Here is a 12447-nt window from a genome sequence, read left to right on the forward strand (position 1 = left end):
TATATTTCTCTTACTCTGCATTTTCCATTGGGACCCACTTTTTTTTTTAATATGGCTGAAATAGATTCATTTCTTCAAGTGAAAGGCAGGGACTGAATGTCTCTTGTACTGGTCAACTTTAGGCACCAGGGCAGTGAGCAGAATAGAAAATGCTGCTGTTAGGAGCTAGTGGGTGACTGGCAGTGAAGCCAGCCTCGGTAGTGGCCTCTGCTCACTGACACCATGGCTTATGGCAAGTTCTCTTTGTGTTTAATTAGATTTGCCTGCCTTTTCCAACTTACAGGCAATAAATAAGCTGCTCTAATAATTTGAAACGCAGTGATTGTATTTAAAAAGAAAGGAAAGAGATGGGAATATATAACTAGGTATGCGGCACATGGCTAGCATGTGTAAGGTTCTGGGTTTGATTCTCAATACGGCAATAAATGAATAAATAAATAAAATGTAAAGGAAACTTTACGGATCAGGTTGAAGAACAATGGAACAGTTGATGCTTAAGCAAAGTGCCGCCCATGCTGCTTGAAGAAGCAGTGTCCAATGTCCCCCTGAGCATCATGGTACCACAGCATAGGAGGATGTCTGGGTGTGTGCTGGGCCACATGGTGATTGGGGCTGCCTGTTAATTTATTTCAGTTTGGGCCTATAATCTTCGTAACCTCTGGGTCTCTCCTTATTCCTGCTCTCTCCCATTTTTCTTCTTCTAAAATGACCAAAAGAAATACAACTTGCCATTTAGGTGAGAAAAAAAAATTCATCTCCCCATCAAAAAATCAATTAGTCAGTGGAGAATTTTATTAGTCAATCATGTAAAGGTAATTAAAAATATTGATTGATGGGGGTGGCTGTGGCTGAGAGCTGCTTCTGTCCCAGCAGTGGGTGGGCAGACAGCCGGTGGACCACTAGGGAGAAATGGAGAATAAGGGCTTTTAAATCATTCCCCTATGCGCCTATTCCAAGGTCAAGTAGGGACACGTGAGACAAGGGACTCAGCTGACTCTGGAGTCTTATTCGTATGTGAGAATGGGTCCTGAACACACGTTTCTCATGTGTTCATGCATTGCATGAGACAGTATGTCTGCTCATGACAGTGGAGGTATGCTCCAAAGGGACAGGGATTCTGGCTTCTGGGTCTAGCCTTGTCTGGGGCCACTGTGTCCCTCAGGGTAGAAATGCTCCCAGATGAGAGACTGACATAAAGGGGATAGTGTGGTAGCCTAATTTTGCTTTGCTCAATACCCGGCTTGGGAGTCAGAATAGAAAAAGAGCCCCAAATACTGATTCTGTTACCTCCTGATGCTGAACTCCGTGCCTTGCAAAGCCTCACCAACGAAGTGGATTTTGCTCTGGACACTGCACATCGGGCTGGGTGTGGTAGGGACCAGCTGTCTCTACTCCACCTACTCTAGCAGATGGGGGAACACATAGTTTTGTTGTTCCTTCCCAGGAACCCTGGGCTTCCTCGTGGCATGGTGGTTAGTTGCCAAGGATGGAACCTCCTTGAATAAGGAGATAGCCAGGCAGAAAATGAATGTCTGTCTGTGGCCTAGCCTGTGCCCCAGATCCAGCATTACTTCTTTCCACAGATTTCTGGTCACTCCGACATCTGACAAGGACACTACCCCACTGTTTTCCTTCTCTCTACTGCTCATGGAGGCCCAGCTACCCATCAGTGGTGTAGAGTTCACCATTGATGTTGGTCCTAGCTCTTAGATGATTTACTGTATCGATTACCTTTTACTGCTGTGACCGCAGTACCTAGGAGGACAACTTAAGGAAGGCTTCTCTTTGTGGCTCAGGGTTTCAGCCCATGTGCCTTGGGCACTGTGGTTCTGGGCTCATATAGAGGCAGAACATTATGTGGCAGAAGCGTGTCCCGGAGGCTGCTTGTCTTATGGCGAATAGGAGGCATAGAGTGAGGCAGGAAGGGCCTAGAGATAGTATATTCCTAGGGACCCATGCCTGATGTCCTACCCACTTCTTACCTGTGGGGCAATATGGCTAGAACTGGATCCATGCTGCTTGAGAGGAACGTTGAGTGCTTACAGCCTACTGCTTCTGAATTCCAAACCTTAATGGATGTAGGTGCCTAGATCCTCAGGTCTGTTTGCCCCATGAGTCTCAACCCCTGCCCCTAAACCCAGCAGGTCCCAAGCCCATAGGCATGAGGGAACAAATATTTACCCACTGCTGGGTTTGGCAGCTCCCCTAGACCCAAGGCCTGAGTTGGGACCTCCCTGACACAGGAAATGAAGCTGAACTTTGATGCTCCAAGAAGACAGACCCCTGAGGTGTGTGGGGAAGGCTGTCCACCCACTTTGTTCCTTTGTCTGGGGTCTTCAGGAGAGAGCCCTTATCTGATGTGACTTTAGTATGTTTCAATACTTGGTCCCCAGTTAGTGGAACTGTTCAGGACGATGTGGCCTTACTGGAGGGGGTGTATCACTGAGGGTGACCCATGAGGTTTCAAAGGCCCACACTATCCCAGTTATCTCTCTTTGCCTCATAGTTGTGGATGTAAGTTCTCAGCTACTGTTTCAGTGCCACACCTGCCTGCCTATTGTCAGGCTCCCTGCCTTGGGGGGCGTGAACTAACCCCCTGGGACTGTAAGCCCTAATAAACTCTTCTATAAGTTGCCTTGGTCATGGTGTTTTGTCACAATGGAAAAGTAGCTAAGACAGCTCCTTAGAGACCAGGAACAGACACAGCATGTCTAGGCTGTGGGGGACATCTCCTTCCTTCCTGCGGCTTCTATGTCTCTGGTTCAGTCATCGTGACCTTAAATGCTCCCATATTGAAAGGTTCTGTGCCTGCTTTTTAGTCTGATTTTTTTCCCCAAAGTCACCTCCAGGATTGTATGCAGGCTGTTCAAGCTCCATAAAACTTGCTATTTGTTTAGACTGGCTGACATTTCCACAGTCTTTTATTAAAGAAAATCTCCTTGGGAGACGGCAGGATGTTTGCGCAGAGCTTATGCCCTCTGCCTCTGGCCCCTGGTGCCCTAGAGCAGTGGGTATGGAGTGGGGACTTTATCAGGAGCCAGCAGTAGCTTGGAGAGTCTGTGCAGAATGCAGCACAGCACCCAGCAAGGTAGCAGGGATATGGCATCTTTTTCTGTCCTGAAAAGAAAGGTGGGCACTCACCCTGCTTCCCAGATGCAGAGACTCTGGCTACCCTTCACCCCAGGTGCAGTGATCCTCCAGGTCTCAATTTGGTTCTGACCCAGGGTTCACGGGGCAGGGCACATGGTAAGTGGAGGCCACCTGTCCTCTGCTCCTTCCTGGAACTTTGGATCCAATGCAGAGGTTCCAGATGTTTGGGCTGAGAATCCAGCTCCGGAGACCAGACCAGGTTTTAGTCTGTCTTGGGCTTTGGGGTTCCGATCCCTTTCCTCCCCTTCATGTCTTGTATCAGCTTCTGTGACCCGACAGCATGAGATGGGCGGTTGTAGATAGATGTTATTTTGAACTAACATTCTTAATTATTGTTTGGGACCCGTCTTAGCTGCATCCTTCCTCAAGTCTCTTTGGCCAGACTCAGCAGAGGTGTTCTTTCTCTGCTTTCCCATGGGTTCGTCTGAAGAGGAATGACTAATGTCACACCCTTTACCCTGGCAGGGGTCTTCCAAGGGGAAAGGTGGCCTCCTCACAACCCCCCAACCCCCTGCTATCATGCATGCTCTTCTGAAGAAGGCGCCCTGTGTTCACCTCTCTTGGCCCTCATGGAGGTGCTTCTGACGATTCTCTCTGCTCAGGTCTGTCTTACACTTACCTCATTCCCAGAAGACCATGGAGTGACCATCACGTCATTTGGGGATTGAGTACCCAGTCCTCTACAGAGTAACCTAGAGGGAACCCAGGACCTGTCCCTGGCCTCTGTGCTGAGAGGACATAACCTCTTATGGGGTTACTCCAGGGAACAGGTTGTGTACCTTGAGCCTCCCAGGGCAGCCAGCCAGGCATCTTCATCTCTTTGCAGTGCCTGACAAACAGCAGAGGCCAGGTTCTGGAACCAGGCCTGGCAACCAGAGGGATCAGGGACACAGAAGTAGAGAGGGAACCTAACTGTGCAGTCTTGGAGGAAAGAAAGGTCAACTCAGCATGTCCGTCTTGCTCAGCCTCAGCACGAAGAGCCAAAGATTGTGGCTGGTTTGGCCTTAATTAAATCTCACCACAGACCAGGCATATGCACTGAGGTAAATTGATGGGCTCGAGCAGTAGCCTTGCACATCTGTGTAAACACCCCTCCATACCCTCCACTCTGGCTTTCACCAGATATACACAGAGGGCATCTCTGTTTCACTGGCACAAGGCTTGTGCTGGGTCTGACAGGATTTCCCGGGACAATGCCCAGCCATGAGAGAGCTGCGCGTTTTGCATGTCTCCAGATCAAGGAGACCAAAGCCAGCCAGAATCACTCCCACCTCTTTCCAGAGGGTGAGGACAGTGGGATTCCCCAGGGGTGGCAGATGGGGAAGGAGGCAACAGAAGGGCAGCCCATCTCACCCTTCCCTTCTCGGGTTCTCTCCATGCACGGGAACCACAGAAGTTTCTGGAACAAGGGAGGAGCCCGGTGGCTGATTTGGAACTCTTCTTGTAGCACCGCCCAATGTGCCAGGGCAGTCATACCTCGGTCACCCCAGGTGAGGTCTGGGGACCTCTCCGTGGAGAGGGCTGAGGGCCCAGAGGGATGAGATCCAAAGACAGATACCCGGATAGGGGCTTCCAACGTGGGGTTGCAGATCCTGACCTGCAGAGGGACACCACTTCTTCTTCGGGTTGCCCAAGGTAGGAGCCGGAACTTTAAGCAGAGGGGACAAAGATACTCCCAAGGGAAGACGGCTTTGGGAAATCTCCAACTCTCCCTGGAAGTACTGAGAATTGCTGCCCTGTCCCGTGGGTGTGGCTGAGGCTCATGTGACTCCTGATTGGGGCATGGAAGCTACTAGGACTTGACATGGATTAGCCGAATTAGCCATTTGTAAGGCAGCTGATTTCCCAAAGCCTGACCTAGGCCCCATGTCTTCTCTGAGGTACTCTCCATGTGTGGGGGAGTGGTAATCTTTGTCAAGATGAGGTGTCCTCACCAAAGGCCTAGGACACAAGTCAGACAAGCTGTCTGGCATACCCCTGGCTGTGAACAGTTGACTGGAGAAGGCATAGGAACAGGGAAAGGAGAGGGGTCAGAAAACTGGGGCGGGGGGGGGGCAGTCCCAACACTACAGGCTTTCAGTCCTGAGAGCAGCCCATCGGGCCTTACTGGTAATCATCCTGTTTTCTGCACCAGCCCAGCACCATTGAAGCCCACCAGGACCTGCCTTGTATTGTCTTTCTCCTCACTTAGCAGGCACTGCAACTGCCCACAGCACTGGCACCTCCCCCACCTTTCAGCTACCTTAGCCCCAGTTGTTACCTGGCTCCCCTAGTACAGGATGTTTGTCACCCCTAGCACAGCAGGCCTCTCTCCCACAGCTCAGCAGCAGCTGTGTCAGCCCTTTGTCCTTGGGACCCCTCACTTCAGGCTACCTTGACCAAACTTGTGCCTTCTTCTGTTCTTCCCACACTAGCCAAGTGACAGGCTGCCCCTGCCCCTTTCCAGACAGACCTTCCTGCAACTTTCTGTGGGCAGAAGTCCCCATTCCTAGCAGTGGCCCCTATTCTCTAGCATCACCACCCCCTTTTAAGACTAAGGACAATTTTATTAGAGTTTGAGAAGAAACAACAGAGCGGGCAAGCTGTAAATCTCAGGCAGCTACCGGGAGGGGGGTAGATAGAGAAGAAGAAGCTGGCCATGGCTTAAAGAAAGCAGGCAGGCTCAGTAGTGGAGGTTGGAAGCAGCCACGTGGCAGAAATAGGCACGGGGAGTTAGGAAGAGCAGCTTCAGGGAAGTGAGAAAGCCGATATTGTAGGGAAAGCATGCCTAAGCTTTTATCAGGGTCTGAATGAGAAAGAAAAAGTGGCAAAAAAAAAAAGTAACTTAAAGAACAAGCAAACAAACAAACTGAATTAATGATCAGAAATGCCGGCAGACTCCCCAGTACTGCATCTGCAAGTGGCTGCAGGTAGCAGGTCCTTCTTGTGGCTCTGTCTGCTTCCCTTGCAGTCCTCTCCTGCCTCGGGCTCTTCTAATCCCCCTCTACTCGAGGGTCCGGTTCTCTCTCAGCCTCAGCTCAGTCCTCCAGAAAGGCTTCTCTGGAGGAATGATCCTTTTTCCAGCCTGCTTCTTTACATTGCACGGGACTTCTCCTAGGGAGATGTAAACAGACGTCTTGTCATCCTGGACAGGACACTGACAGCAGACCCAAGATATGATTCTACCCGAGTTCACCTTGGTGAGCCAGTGAGTACACTGGAGATACTTATAAGAGTCCTGGTGAGGAGTACACGCACCACAGCATGGGCTCTCTGCAGAACTTGTAGACAGCTTATTACATCAGAGCCCCCCCCCCCTCTCTTCCTAGAAGCCCTTATTGCTTATGTAACCTTGGGCAAAGAAGAGACCTTGTGAATCTTGTAAGCTTCAGGGACTTGCTGAGACTTGTTTTTGTTTTTATGCCTTAATGACCTGGAGGGAATATTTCAAGCTGGAACTTCATGTGTCTTAAGGAGCACCTCTCGAGGATAAAAACATTCCAGTTTGGAGGTTATTGTCTTGTGGACTTGCTTTGCTCTAGGTCACATGCCTCTGCATCAATGGCTTGGTACTTAGCCTCATCTCACTCAGCAGGCTGGCTGATTTTTGAGCGCAATTTTCTCTCGGTCATGGACCCTTCTTGTGGTCTGTGCCTCTATACTCAGAACATTCTACCAGTCATCCTGAGGGTTCCGGTGCTGATGCTCCTACCATGCCAAATCCTGGAAGCCTCATTCCCCAGGCCAGGCATCTAAGTGGAGAAGCAGCTCACACTAAAGGCCTCTGCTCAGAATCACTTTACACATACTGGCCTCAGAATGGCTCATCCCTGGGCCAGCTGCCCATGATGCCTGGCTGTCCTCCAGCTGTGGTAAACATCTGCAGCAGCTGAGCCTTGCTTGTTAGCTCTGCCACATGTGCTCCGTCTCAACCCCTCCACTAGGGACATTCAGGATGATGTGAGATCCACACTACAGTTTCCTGTGATGTAATTAGCTCCCATGAGCCTAGGGAGGTGGAGGTTCCTGCAGATGTGTGTATGTGACTGTGCAGCTCATCGCCAGGGACCTTGAGGTCTGCATGGAGATTACCAGGATTCGTTCTGATGTTTTAAAGAGACAGTATCATGGGCTGCCTTAGTGCAGCAGGAACTCCAAAGCTCATCCCCTAGAGGCATGACCCAGACCAGTAGCTTGGCCACTGTAGGGTCTCGGGCACACTTAACAGTGAAAGTGTTGGGGGAGGTTCTCTGTTCTCAGATTCATGGTGAGACTGGAGCGTTTGGGCAAAAGCCCCTAGGTCAGCAGCACCATCAGGCCGGTCAAGATAGCACAGCTACCGTCCCAGGAACCAGTCAAAACGGGGAGGCATAGCAAAGAGTTGAGAGGGAGATTCAATCAATGTGGAAGAACAAGCAAAGGAGTCCTAAGACCCTGGGGTCATCCTTTAAGATGCTGATATGAGCTTCAGCTTACAGGAGTGATTGGACTCAGGGCAGGATGTGTGCCTAACGAGTCAGTCCTAGTCAAGGCCTGGTCTGGCTGATCACCGCCTCAGTTCTAATTCTGCAGTGTAGTCTGGAGAAGTCCTTAGTTCTTGAGGGAATTATGTTAGCTTCCGTGATTACTAGGATCTAAGACACAACCTTATCATCATGAATAGTTGCTCTCGTCTGAGAGGGGCTTGCCGGTGGTCTATCCTGAGGCTCTCTGCTGTTCTTGGGACCTGAGCTTCTGGCAGGTTTAAGACAATGACCTTTAGGTGCCATCTGGAGATCTGCAACAAGACATTTTAAAAGCCAAAGGCAAGATACCTTAGTTACTCTTTGTGTGTGAGGTAGGTTAGGTGACATGGGTGTGGGGAAGAAATTCCTTGAGCTGCTAACATGTCTACACACAAGGGAAAGAAAGTGACCTAAAGTTAAGTAGACATAAAAACATAGAGGGATTCCAGGCTTTTAATTCTACTTTTAGTTACTTATGGGTCTAAGTGAGGAACTAATTTTTTAAAAAGTACTTCCTAAGTACTTGATATAATGGTATGGACTGAAATGTACCACATGTTCTCAGGGCAGGGCCACCCAGAGTGAACTCAGAGGTGGTGCCATTGAAGAGCAAGATGGCATTCATGTGGCAGGCAGAGATGGATGGGAAGAAATCAGAAGTTCAGCCGCGTATGGGGAGAGCAAGAATTGAGGGAAAGGGAGGCAGGAATGTCCACCAACAACTTCTCTTCAGTGAGATGTCCAAGCTGTGGGGGGATCTCAGACAGGTAGAAGTCTCCACAGGATGGCCTTCTCTTTCCTGGCTGACAAGGTCCTGTGGCCAAGGATGCCTGTGTGGAAGCCGAAGTCAGAGAAAAATCTAAGGACTGATCTGAGCCATGCTCAGGTCTGGGCCGTTGACAAGGTCCACCTGAGAGACATGCCTTCTATCCTAGAGCTTCTCCTGCCCAGGAGGCAGAGGGTGCATGGGTGCAGGAGTGCAACGGGTTCTCTGGAAGCTAGAGAGAAGTGGATGCTTCAGGTCCTTCACTATTTCCACCATGATTGTGAGCCAGCCCCAGGTCTAGCAGTTGCCCCTCTGTAGTTCCTGGGTAGGGTAGATGGGTGTTTTAGAGCTATTAGGGTTTGTCCAGGGGAGTAACTGGGGTTATCAACTGTCTTCTTGATTCGTGCTTGTCTGGATTCTGCTCATCTGCCACAACCTCCTCCAGGCAGGGCTGCATGGTACAGATGCTGGGATCCCATGCATCCCCAGGTGGTGCTGGTCGTCTTCAGTACCTGGCAGGAAAGGCTCGCTCACTCCCTTGTGCCATAGGTGATAGTAGCCCAGTAGTGGCAGTGCTACTACCCCCAGTAGCAGTGCTGTGTGCTCGTGACAAATGGTGAAGAACAACAAAACTCAGTGAGATCGGGTTATTACTTCCTCCTCCGTGTCCTTGGGATGCTGACTTTGGCTGACTTTAGCTGAGCTGGCACCTCTCAGTAATGAGTCTAGGGAACAGCTTGTTCTCTTACAAGCAGGGGGCCAAACACTGAGCCCTCGACTCTACAGTCTGAACCAGACAGGCCCTTTCTGGCCTCTGTCTGGGGCCTGTAGCCAAGGCTCCTTTTTCTCATAGAGTGGCTTCTTCTCTGAAATGTGGCACCTACCCAGAAGTGTTTTCTATTCGGAGTGGTTTTTTTCTGCTTTCTCCCAGGGTCTTTTCAAACTGGAAATAACCCCTGGGACGACACTGAATGTCTTATCGACTCTTTTATTGCTGTGATAAGGCACCATGAATAAGGCAGCCTAGAAAGAAGCTGTTTAACTGGGCTTACAGTTTCAGAGTGTTAGAGTCCATCTTGACCAGGCAGCATGACAGCAAGCAGCACATATGTTGGCTGGAACTGCTGAGAGCTCATATCTCGAACTACAAGTAGGAGGGAGGGAGGGAAGGAGGGAGGGAGGGAGGGAGGGAGGGAGAGAGAGAGAGAGAGAGAGAGAGAGAGAGAGAGAGAGAGAGAGAGAGAGAGAGAGAGAGAGATGGGAGTGGTGTGTTTTGAAACTTCAAAGCTTGCCCCCAGTGACACATTTCCTCCCACAAGGCCTTACCTCCTATACTTTTCAAACAGTTGATCCAACTGGAGACCAAGTATTTAAACAGTTGAGTCTATGGGGACCATTATCATTCAAGCAATTACATCAACTGAGCAATTACAGAAACAGAGTTTCTGAGTGTTCTTGTCTTGCAGGGCAGGGACTGAGCAGGGAACATCCCAAACCTATGTTCTCCATAGCAAAGGCCTATTTTCCTGAGGACTATACAGCCAAGCTTCCACGGAGCGCGACCCAGGCACGTCTCCAAAGGATGTCGGGTGCACGGCTCTCTTTGCTTGCTGGAGCTCCATGGGGTCTAGGTGTGAACTGCAGACAGGGAGCTTGCTTGCCTCTTGCCTCTGACTACCACCTACAATGCTACTTACAGTTAGTAGGCATTCTGTTCCCTTTGCTCACAGAGCCAAAGCCCCAGAGCTCCTGTGCAGAGGCCTTGCTCCCACTCAGAAAGAGCAAAGACTTAGGGAAGGTCATGCCAGTTCACTCAGCAGTGATCAACATCCTTTTGTTTTATATACCTGCTATGTGTCAACACACTGATGCCATGTGTGAACCTACTGATGACAACCTGCCATATTCATTATGCTTTGTCTGAGCTGAGCCTTTCACATCCTTGGACATGCGCTGTACAGGAGTCCCCTGCCTTTCTGGTGGGAGGGACAGCTTGTGTCTGTGCTGACCTTTCAGTCTTCCAACAGTTCTCCTCTACCACACACCCTTTTAACTCATTCTGTAGGATGAATGGTTTCCAAGTGTCAGGTCTGTTGCTGTGATAAGACATCTCAACAAAAAAATCGTTTTAAGGGAGAAATCATTTAGGAAGTGACAGTATGAGGCTCTAGAGACAGCTAATTATAGTATATCCACAGTTGTGAGCTGGAAGAGAATGAGTGTACATGTTTTGCACTCACTCTAGTCTAGGATCCCCTGCCTAGGGAATGATGCCACCCACAGTGGGTTGAGTGTTCCCACATCAATTAAAATAATCAAAACAGTCCCCCATTGCAGACATACTCAACTTGATGTAGACAGCTCTTGAGACTCTCTTTGTAGGTGATCGTAGTTTGTGGCAAATTGACAATCAAAACCAATGATCACAAATGACAATGATCACAAATGACAAGTGTGTGACTGAGCAGGCAGTGGCTGAGTTTCCAACTTCTTCCCTGCCCAAATTGGGTTTTCCTGCTGGGCCATAGACCTTGTAATGAGACTAGACTCTCAGATGTCATTGGCTGAGCCAAAGGATCCTGGTACTGGCTCAGGGCAGACATACCAGAGGGATTGAGTACAAAGCCTATATGCAGATCTCCTTCTGTGTGTGGAGGCTTAGGGCCCTCACTTTCTACTCAGATCCTTTCTCCTGTTCTGGAGTGTCTCCTTCTGTGGGCTTTGGTAGGGGGTTCAAATCCATTATTCTGTGTCCTGGGGCTGGGCAGCCAGCTCATCACCTATAAATGACTTCAGGAAGGGCAGGCAGCCAGGAACCTCTATGGAAGTCATGGTCTTGGAGAAAGGAGTAATATGGATGCATGGTAGATACCCCACTGATGATGGGCTACTTTCCAGCATGCTCAGTGGGAGATAGAGGCCTAAGTCACATGGAGTTTGCAGCATTATTGCTTGTCCCACTCTTTGGAGATTCATACAAAAAAGTTCCGAGAACTCCTGTGATGAAAATCACTTATGGACATAAAATGTGAAGCTTTGCAAGCCTGGTGCTTCTCATGTACCTGGGGACCGTGAACATTTCTGCTGAGAGATTCACTGCAGCTATTGTGTCTCTAGAGAGCCATCCTAGGGCACTCCAGCCTCGGGCTGAGATCTGAGAGTCTAGGGAATCTATGCTGTACCCAGAAGGAATTCAGACTTGCTCCCAGAGTGCCTCATTGTGGCCAGCCCCAGGCTTGGGAACCACTGGGAATCTTCCTGGGAGCCTTAATTCTTGGCTCCTTTCTGTTACTCTAACCAAACTCAAGGATTAACAATAAACTGTTGTTTAAAAATGTTATTATAGAAGTCATTGTTGTAAGTATAGGTCAATAAGTGATAATGACAGGGCTCTAGAACATTCTCCTTCATAGTGATAGGTCTGAAACCCACGTGGCATAGTCAGTCCACCATGTTCATTTTCAAAATCAGCATGTCTGTGGAGTGGAGATTATGTCTGCCCTGAACGCACACAGACTCTTGTCAATAGCCCCTAAACAGTACAAACTAACAGCTCTATTCACAGCATTTCTTGACAAATGCAGAGGCGACTTAAAGCATATGGGAGGACTGTGCCTCAGTCATACACAGTGCTGCATGAGTTTAAGGGAAGATTTGAATATCCTAGGATTGTGGCATCTACAAGGGGTCCTGGAATGACTCCTCTCTCAATACTAAGGGTTGGCTGAGCTGGCAAATAACACGAGCTGACACTTGTGGGTCTCTCATAGGTAACACTGTGAGACTAATGTGGCACAACTGTGAAGGTGTGGTTCTGGTGAAGTGAGAGAAGCTGTTAAACGATACTCTTTTGTGGGCTGGGCCTGCATCATGGCCAGGGAGCATAACGGTACATCGGGGGTGTGGGTACTTAGAGCTAGCTTCATGCTGCGGCCTGAATAGCTGATGTGAGTTTTTGTACTTTGGGGAATTCATGCACCTTAAGATGTGCGATCTATATGTGGTGTTTAGGAAGCAAAGCAATCAATGAGATCGAGCTTATGCTAC

The 12447-nt window shown here is 49.4% G+C and overlaps 1 long non-coding RNA gene across 1 annotated transcript; it reads right to left on the bottom strand.

Annotated features, from left to right (window-relative positions):
- Positions 1 to 771: 771 nt before the first annotated feature.
- On the bottom strand, positions 772 to 2531 carry 1700069P05Rik (RIKEN cDNA 1700069P05 gene). Its single transcript, NR_040527.1, has 3 exons — positions 1983 to 2531; positions 1288 to 1397; positions 772 to 899 (listed from the first exon to the last, which is right to left on the bottom strand). It is a non-coding gene; the product is annotated as an RIKEN cDNA 1700069P05 gene (long non-coding RNA).
- Positions 2532 to 12447: the final 9916 nt, after the last annotated feature.

This window comes from Mus musculus, chromosome 6, assembly GCF_000001635.26.
Source record: "Mus musculus strain C57BL/6J chromosome 6, GRCm38.p6 C57BL/6J".
Lineage (NCBI taxonomy): Eukaryota > Metazoa > Chordata > Mammalia > Rodentia > Muridae > Mus > Mus musculus.